We start from the raw sequence: 6964 nt of genomic DNA on the forward strand, positions 1-6964 counted from the left end.
GGTATCTCATTTTCAATCTAAATGTACTTAGGTATCCTTTTAAAAATTTAGCAGATATGTCTATTTTTTAATTTCCTATTCACAGGTCTAATTCTATTTGAGGCCATGGACATAAACGAATTTCTTCTATATGATCATCCAAAATAAGCAAAGACATCAAATGTCTTTCTTTGATAACCTCCATAATTCAAATATCTCTATACGAGTTATACAATGTGGATTCTCAACTCAAATAGCCTTAATTCGATGAGGTGATGCTTCCTTTCAATGAGACAGTTAACTATTGTCTTACTATTTTTCATTCTAAATATGTGGCTACTGCTATTAACTTCTTTGTGGGGATTCAGAATGCTCATGTACACAGTAGGATGTCAATAAATGATAGCTACTTTTATTTGTTGATCCCTTTGGTAGACAAATATCCCAAAATTCAGTATAGAGCTGTGATTTAGAATATGGGATCTTGAGTCAGTCTTTCTAGAACAGAAATTTGGTCTACCAACTGACCCTCTGTGTGACCCTGAGAAAGTTAGTTAATCTCTTGTAGCTGCAGATACTACCCCTCTACAATGGGAGTGGTAAGTATTCCCTACAGTGTAAGCCTGGTGAGTGAATTAAATGAGATGATGCATGTAATGTTTCTACTGTGGTTCTTGTGACATTCTGTGGACACTTGAAAAATGTGAGTTTCTGTCCTTACCACCACAATAAATCTGTCTTGTATGGCTATCACTTATCAATATTAAACTGAGGCAGCCATCAAAGGTGGAATTCTGATCATTATAAACACAACAGGTCTGGTAACTCTTTTGACCACCTTCCGGCACTTCTCATTAGTGAATACTCTATACCTCCCTCTTTCAGATACCACCTGCCAGGTGGATTCTTCTAAGAAGAGAGAAGAGCAGGTGGACTACATAGATGATAGGATGAAACAGAAGCACACAACCATTAAAGTAAAATACAAAGTTTGTGTGAGAGTGTGTGCTCCTGTGTGCCCTGGAGCAGGTGTCTGTGGTATTAAAAATCAGCACATTCTTTTTTTTTTTTAAAGATCTTTTTTTAAGATTTTATTTATTTATTTGACAGAGAGAGAGACAGTGAGAGAAGGAACACAAGCAGGGGGAGTGGGAGAGGGAGAAGCAGGCCTCCCACAGAGCAGGGAGCCCGATGCAGGGCTCGATCCCAGGACCCCGGGATCATGACCTGAGCTGAAGGCAGACGGCTTAACGACTGAGCCACCCAGGCGCCCCAAAATCAGCACTTTCATTGCAAAAAAATGATTGGTAGATTTGATTCAAAATACTCAAAAACTTCTATAAGGGAAATCATCCTTTAAAAATTAAAAGGCAAAAAATTAAAAGGCAAATTTAACATGAAAATAAATGTTTACATTATGCATGATAGAAAGGAGGTCCTTGTTATTCCTAATGTCTAGAGATTGCAATTAATTAAAGAGAAATAATTATTGAGAGCCAATTTAGTCTGTGGAGGTACATAGAAAAGTCTTTTCTGAAATAGGTATACTTGAGCTGCAAGAGGAACGATGGGTAATTGTTAATCAAGGGAAATAAGGAAAGAGCACATATTTCAGGTCCCAAAAAACAGAATTTGCACTTTCCCCATGGTTGGGTGAGCTTGGTAATGGAAGGGATTTGAGAGGCCAGTGAGATGGAGAGCAGACAGTGAGGTTCAGGAGGGACAGAGTATGTGAGGAGCACAAGTGGAGCACCCTGTACTATTCCTTAATGTGCCTCTCACATTGGTGATTTTATGTTTATCTGTGGGTCAGAGGTTGTGACTGTTTTGTTCTCCATTGTCTTTCTAAAGATTTACATGGTGCCTGCACATACTAGGCATTCAACACATGAAATGTTAGGTGTATAATAAAGATTGAGACCAAAAGCGTCCACTTAACACAAAAAAGGAATCTTCAAGCTCATCATATGACTAAATGTAGGCCAAAAAAAGACATGGAATAGTAAAGTTAAATACAATGCAGTCATACCTATTTAAGAAGAGTAATCTATCCTAAAAACATAACACAAGTGTTTTAGGAATGGAAAGCTCATTAATGCTAGGATGTTTGCTAAAAGTATGCATCACAAAAATAGAGAAATGAAGAGGGATCATAACCATAATCACAGTGGAAAAACTATTTGAGAAAATGTAACTTACTGTGGTTAGATTCCTGGAACGAGCCTCTTACTACATGAAACTTCAGTCAGTTTCTTAACCCAATAAAGAATAGTTGTTTAAAACTGCAACCAAGGGGCACCTGGCTGGCTCAGTCAATTGAGCGTGCAACTCTTGATCTTTGGGTTGTGAGTTCGAGCCCCATGCTTGGCATAGAGATCACTTTAAAAAAAAAACTGCGGCCAACAGGGTATTCCACATTAATACACTAAATTATTTTTCTTACATTTGTGAGCAGATCAAGACAATCTACTCCAACTCAGTCACTCCATATTCTCTTGAATATTTATAGAGATTAGTAAGATAGGAAATGGATATTAGCCTGAATACCAAATGTCAGAAGTGATTGCATTATTTGTAGATATATTGTGGACACTAAAGGAAAACAACAACAATACAGAACGATTAAGTGCTATCAGTAAGACAAATCTTCCAGCAAAAACAGTTAGGGAATATATTTTTAAAAAATCCAATCACTTGAGGAACAAAGAGGACAGCACATCATGCATAACACATATCCAGTGAGTAGTTAATGGTAAGTGATGGACAGGAAATGGAACAGGAACCTGGAATTCATGGGAAAGAATAAAGAGGAGACTCAGTGGAAAATAACTTACTGAAGAGTGTCTCTAGATTCTGAAAGAGAGAGAGGGAAACAGAACGAGAGCTGGGGAAGACTGGTTTAAGTAGCAAGTAAAGCACCTTCAAACTAGAGGCCAGCTTTGTAGGCTGACTAAATATGGGACTGTACCTGTCTCATGACTCTAGAGATAAACCCAGTGCCCACTTTCTCACCCTTTTCCCTCCGTACTCCTCCAGCAATGATCCTACCTTCTCTGATGATTATCACTGAAGCTTTCTCTTCTCTGTAGTCTGTCCCAGGAGAGCCCATTTGGGTTTTCCCTTAGGCTGCCATCAGAGAATCATAGGAAAGGGGAAACAGGACATGTTATTATCATCTCAGTGGCTGAATTCTCTAAAGTCCTCATTGAATAAATTGTTCTTCTGACTTTCCTCACTGCAAACAATTCAGGTCCCATGGGATACAAAGATGAAAGAATGGCAAATTTTCAGCCATGTCTGTGTAGGCAACAGTGGGCAAAGATGAAGGTATATTCTCAAAAAAGGAATTCTTCTTTCTTTGGTTTGACTTAAAATGAGAAAATATCACCTAAGAAACGTAATTCCTACAAGAACCAAAACCAGGAATCAACTTTATGGAATGTTCATTCCTGAAGAATCTTTGGAGATTTCAAAGATCACTTAGTCCACAGTGTCATGGAAGCAAAGAGGTCCTTTCTGAAGAAAAACAGAGTGGTTAATAGTTTTGCTTCTGTTGAAAGGACTAACCAAATGAGGACTGCTGGTGACATGGAGGCCTTTGTTGATATTAGAGAGGGCTCCATTTTTTACCTCTAACATGAGGGATAGGGGCATGAACAATCCAGGTAGAGTGGGTTGATAAGTGAGTATTGAGGAAATGGAGGTGCCAATATAAACCACCTATAAAGTTTGTCAGGGAACGTGAGGATATAGGTAAAACCGTGCAGAGAAAAAAATGTGGAGTATGGTTTTAAAATTTTTGTTTAATGGAAAATATGCAACAGGTTTAATTTCAAAGAGTATGATCACATTTAGAGCAGACATTTGCATACAGTAGATATTCTGGCTACACAATTCACAGGATGCATGTACACTCTAAGTCAGTGACAATCATAATGTGCTCTAACTCAAATATATGGGATATGTGGGTCCAGAAGTCAAGGCTTCTTAGTAGAAGCAGCCCTAATGTCATGCCCAGTGAGCCAATTGGACAGTATTTGCTTCAGGTCTCCTCAACTCTGGCCTCAGCAGGTTTAGAGGTCTTGACACCTACAAGGGTAGCACTTCCAGAGACATGGCCAAGGTCCTATTGAATTTGAAGTTTTCCAGCTGCCTGGAACTTGAGGTCTGTCATGCCAGAAAGAGGAAACACCATTTTGGCAGGGTTAATTGACCGTGGTCATGAATGTCATTGTGTGAGCATGGCAGTGGGCATGCACTGCTACCCTACTGTGTTCAGTCCAAGGATGGGAGCAGCATCCTCAGAGCAAAGACAGTGGGGTACAGATGGCTGTCAGGCAGTTATGCTCCCACAGCAGGAGATCTGAGTGGGTAAGTGAGGTCAGCTTCTTTAGCTGAGGGCAATTCTCTAACAGGGTTAAAGGCTGAGGGCTGTCAGATGGCTGTACTCCCTGAGCCTGGAGAATAAGCCCTTAATTTTGAAGGGAGGAGTGGGGGACCCAACACAGGGTTTACTACAGTCCACCCCATTAGCATTTGGTTCATGACCTGCAACAATATGTACAGTGTCCGTGAGAGTTTATTTGTGATGCATGAGAGTCAGTAGTTGGGAAGGGCTGTCCTTAGGAAGTGGGAGCCACAGTGAGAACTGAAGGACTGTAGGATCGCTGACAATACCGACTGCAGCTTTGACCCTCCTTTTTGCTCATGTTCCAGTGATGAGTTCTCTTGGGGCTACCTCTTCTGGCCCCCTTGGAGACTAATATAGTCAAGGCCAGAATGGGGGTAGGCTTGCTTTGGTCCTCTGTAAATTTGTTAAAGATAACAGAGTCTCTCCCCTTTGTGATACACAGAGTGCACCACAAAATCTAATTAAAGTATAGCTGTCAATTGGGTGCATATGAAACCTTTGATTTCACTACAGCTCCCCCGTGGAAAAAAAAGGGGGGGCATCCTCTTGATCTATAAAATTTGTGGAGTAAGTTCCGGAATTTGCAGAGAATAGCTGTGTAGCACCTGGATTGTCACCCACCCGATCCCCCCATCTGTAAGTTGTCCTGAGTAAAATCCCTGTATAAACTGTATGGAGTCAGGTGCCTAGGTGGCTCAGTCGGTTAAGTGTCTGTGTTTGGCTCAGGTGATGATCCTAGGGTCCTGGGATCGAGTCCCAAATCGGGCTCCCTGCTTAGTGGGGAGACTGCTTCTGCCTCTGCCTGCCACTCCCCGTGCTTGTGCTCTCTCTTTCTCTGACAAATAAAAATCTTAAAAAAAAAAAAAATGTATCACGGGTCGTGAGTTCAAGCCCCACCTTGGGCATAGAGCATACATTAAAAAAAAAAAAATACACACTCCTAATACCCACAAAGTGGAAACAACCCAAATGTTCATCAACTGATGAATAAATAAAATGGAATATACAATGGAATATCATTAGCCAAGAAAAAGAAATGATGGGGGCGCATGGATGGCTCAGTTGGTTAAGGTGCTAACTCTTGATTTTGGCTCAGGTCATGATCTCAGGGTCCTGGGATTGAGCTCCAAGCCAGGTTCAGTGCTCAGGGAGTCTGCCTGAGATTCTCTCTCCCCGTCTCCCTCTGCCCCTCCCTCCCCCCAGAGGGCACGCACACTCTCTCTCTAATAAATAAAATCTTTTCAAAAAATGATGTATACTACAAAGCATATGAACCTTGAAAAGCATACTAAGTGAAAAGAAATTATTGACAAAATATTGTATGATTTCATTTCCATGAAATGACTATACAATACGATAGAGAAAGAAAGTAGATTTGTGGATGCTTAGATGTTGAGGGAGGAGGAAAGTAAGGGTTGGACAGCCAAGGGTGCTTGCAGAGTGATGCAAAGGTTCTAAAATGTAATGTTTGCACCACTCTGTGACATACTAAAAAACATGTATCAGTACAGTTTTAAAAGAGTAAATCATACGGTATGTGAATTATATCTCAATATAGCTGTTGCAAAACACAAAAGGGAAAATCATGATAATAGCTACATAAGTAAATTCATAAAAAATTTTATGTCTCTGAAGAACCTCGAGCAGAAAGATGTAGTAACCATTAACTGCCATTATATTTTTACCACTCAAAGCTAAAACGTAGTATAAAATTACTGTAAAAAAAGTACATGTCCCTAAGTATATATTGTTGTCATAGAAAAGTCTAGAAACTGATACAGGTGTATATAGAGCAATTCACTGTTTAATAAAAGTGGATTTTCAAATCAGTATGTCAAGGATAGCTTATCAATAGATCATACTACAGTAGACCATCTTTCTGAAGAAAAAGGAAAAATGGATTCACTATCCCACATCATATGCTAAATTGCATTCTTGGAGGAATAAACATCATAATGTCATTAAAATATACATTAAGAAAGAAAATAGGAAATCGATATGGAATGTAGAGTTTGAAGAGAATTTTTAAGGTAAGGCGGGAACCCTCAAAATTACTTATTAAATGCATCATGGATCACTACATCAAAAACTAATGATGTATTGTATGGTGACTAACATAACACAATAAAATAAATTAAAATTAAAAAAAAATTACTTGTTAAAAAAAGCATCCTCTGAGGGGACCCCCGTCCCCCCTCAGCCTTGCCCTCTTGACTTCCAAATACAGCACAGGACTGGCTCGGGCCCCATCCTAGTCCCCTGGGTCTGTCCCTGCTCTCTGCCCCCGCGCTGGGCCGACTGCAGGACCCTCCGCACCCACGGGTACGAAACCACGGCTTCCCCGCGAGAAACAGTCGGACGTGGCCAGCGGTCCGAATTGGAGCCACGCCCCTTACGGCGAGAGGCAGGAAGCGGAAGTGGCGTCACTCGCTCCCCGCGCTATTTGCAGGGTTGCTCAGCGTCTCCGTGGGCGAGTCAGTTTGGTGGTCTTGGGGCTGAGCGTGTGTTGGGTAGAAGGCCCGGATGCAAGGAGAGCGTTAAAACACAGGTGCGACCCAGTCTCCGAGGGGCCTC

Source organism: Phoca vitulina, unplaced genomic scaffold, assembly GCF_004348235.1.
Source record: "Phoca vitulina isolate PV1807 unplaced genomic scaffold, GSC_HSeal_1.0 scaffold89, whole genome shotgun sequence".
NCBI classification, from domain to species: Eukaryota; Metazoa; Chordata; class Mammalia; order Carnivora; family Phocidae; genus Phoca; species Phoca vitulina.